At 36.3% G+C, this 2,716-nt stretch overlaps 1 non-coding gene across 1 annotated transcript; it reads right to left on the bottom strand.

Moving 5' to 3' along the window:
- Window positions 1–1,741: 1,741 nt before the first annotated feature.
- Window positions 1,742–1,849, bottom strand: LOC127743632 (small nucleolar RNA R71). Its single transcript, XR_008005016.1, has one exon. It is a non-coding gene; the product is annotated as a small nucleolar RNA R71 (small nucleolar RNA).
- Between the last annotated feature and the right edge of the window lie 867 nt (window positions 1,850–2,716).

Below are 2,716 nucleotides of genomic sequence, written 5' to 3'. Positions count from 1 at the left end.
AGCTTGCCATGGAAAGGAGTAAGAAGGATTGGATGAAGACAGTAGGAAAGCAGAGAGACGGAAGGGAAGGCATCTTCATGCGCTTATCTGAAGTTCCTACCAATGAATTACATAAGTATCTCTATCTCTATCTTTATGTTTTTATGCGTTCATCACCATATCCATTTGAGTTTGCCTGACTAAGATTTACAAGATGACCATAGCTTGCTTCATACTAAGAATCTCCGTGGGATCGACCCTTACTCGCGTAAGGTTTATTACTTGGACGACCCAGTGCACTTGCTGGTTAGTTGTGCGAAGTTGTGTAATGCCATGGTATTGAACACCAAGTTTTTGGGGTTCATGACCGGGGATTATGAGAGTTGTGAAAAGTATTGTTCACAATTTCGCGCACCACTGGGCATTCAAAACGCCCAGTGAAGAAGGAAAACTGGCATTTAAACGCCAGCCAGGGTGCCTGGCTGGGCGTTTAACGCCTAAAAGGGGTGAGTTTTGGGCGTTAAATGCTAGAATGGATACCATTCTGGGCGTTTAACGCCAGAATGGCACAAGAGGGAAGATTTTGTTTTTAACTCAAATTTTTTTTCAAGTTTTCATAATTTTTCAAAATCAAATCTTTTTCAAATCATATCTTTTCAATCATATATTTTCAAAATCAATTTCTTTCCATTTTCAAAAATACTTGCTAACAATTAATGATTTGATTCAACATCTCAATTATGTTACCTTTTCTGTTGAGAAAGGTTTAATGTCTGAATCATATCTTTTAAATTTCTTGTTAGCCAAGTCATTAATTTTAAAAATAAAATCTTTTTAAATTGTTTTTCAAATCATATATTTTTAATCACATCTTTTTCAAAATAGTTTTCAATCATATCTCTTTGATTTCTAATTTCAAAATCTTTTTCAAAAATCACTTGATTTCTTTTCCACTCTTAGTTTTCGAAAATCAATTAGTATTTTTTCAAAATATTTTTAAAATATTTTTAATTTATATTCGAAAACTTCTTCCTTCTTCTCACATCCTTCTATTTATGGACTAACACTCCTCCTCAATGCACAATTCGAATTCTGTCTTTCTAGATAAGTTCGAATTCTTCTACCTCTTCCTTCTATTCTTCTTTTCCTCTGACATCTCAAGGAATCTCTATACTGTGACATAGAGGATTCCATATTTTCTTGTTCTCTTCTCTTTCATATGAGCAGGAGCAAAGACAAAAGCATTCTTGTTAAGGCTGACCTTGAACCTGAAAGGACCTTGAAGCGAAAGCTAAGAGAAGCTAAAGCACAACTCTCTGTAGAGGACCTAACAGAAATCTTCAAAGAAGAAGAACCCATGGCTGCCGAAAACAACAATAATGCCAACAATGCAGGGAAGGTGCTGAGTGACTTTACTGCACCTACTCCCGACTTCTATAGGAGAAACATGTCTATCCCTGCCATTGGAGCAAACAACTTTGAGCTTAAGCCTCAATTAGTTTCTCTAATGCAACAGAATTGCAAGTTATATGGACTTTCATTGGAAGATCCTCATCAGTTTTTAGCTGAATTCTTGCAAATCTATGACACTGTCAAGACCAATGGGGTTGACCCTAAGGTCTACAGACTTATGCTATTTCCTTTTGCTGTAAGAGACAAAGCTAGGATATGGTTGGACTCACAACCTAAAGAAAGCCTGAAATCTTGGGAAAAGCTAGTCAATGCCTTCTTGGCAAAGGTTTTTCCACCTCAAAAATTGAGTAAGCTTAGAGTGGAAGTACAAACCTTCAGACAGAAGGAAGGTGAATCCCTCTATGAAGCTTGGGAAAGATACAAGCAATTGATCAGAAAGTGTCCCTCTGACATGCTTTTTGAATGGAACATCATAGGTATCTTCTATGATGGTCTGTCTGAACTGTCCAAAATGTCATTGGACAGCTTTGCTGGAGGATCTCTTCATCTAAAGCAGACGCCTGCAGAAGCTCAAGAGCTCATTGAAATAGTTGCAAATAACTAATTCATGTACACTTCTGAAAGGAATCCTGTGAACAATGGGACGAATCAGAAGAAAGGGGTTCTTGAGATTGATACTCTGAATGCCATATTGGCTCAGAACAAAATATTGACTCAGCAAGTCAATATGATCTCTCAAAGTCTGTCTGGAATGCAAGCTGCACCAGGCAGTTGATACGTAAAAATTGATATTTCACGTATAACCGGCAAGTATACCGGGTCGTATCAAGTAATAAAACTCACAAAGAGTGAGGTCGATCCCACGAAGATTGGTAGATTAAGCAACTTTAGTTAAATGGTAGATTTAGTCGAGCAAACATAGTTTTGATTTCATGAGCATTTTGATTTTTGAACATAATTGCAAGAATTTAAATGGCAAAGAATGTAAAGAACTAGAAGAGAGAAATAAAGTGAAAGTAAATAACGGAAACTTAAATTGCAAGAAACTTAAATGACATCAAAAGTAAATTGCAAGAAAATAAAGAACAGAATGTAAATGACAAGAATAATAAATTGCAAGAGTGTAGAAGGGAATTGGGAAATGGGTATTCAAACACTAAGAGCAAAAGAAATGAAAATTAATGATAGAGAGAATCATTAGGGATCAGAGATGCAAGTTTTCATGAATTGATGTTAGTCAAAATCCTCCTCAATCATGGGTATAGATCCATGGCAAGTGGGTGATTGAATCCCAATCTCTTGGTGATTCAATTTCTCTCAACAT

This window comes from Arachis duranensis, chromosome 10, assembly GCF_000817695.3.
Source record: "Arachis duranensis cultivar V14167 chromosome 10, aradu.V14167.gnm2.J7QH, whole genome shotgun sequence".
Lineage (NCBI taxonomy): Eukaryota > Viridiplantae > Streptophyta > Magnoliopsida > Fabales > Fabaceae > Arachis > Arachis duranensis.
The sequence above is the reverse complement of the archived record's forward strand: the minus strand, read 5'-3'. Positions and strand labels throughout refer to the sequence as shown.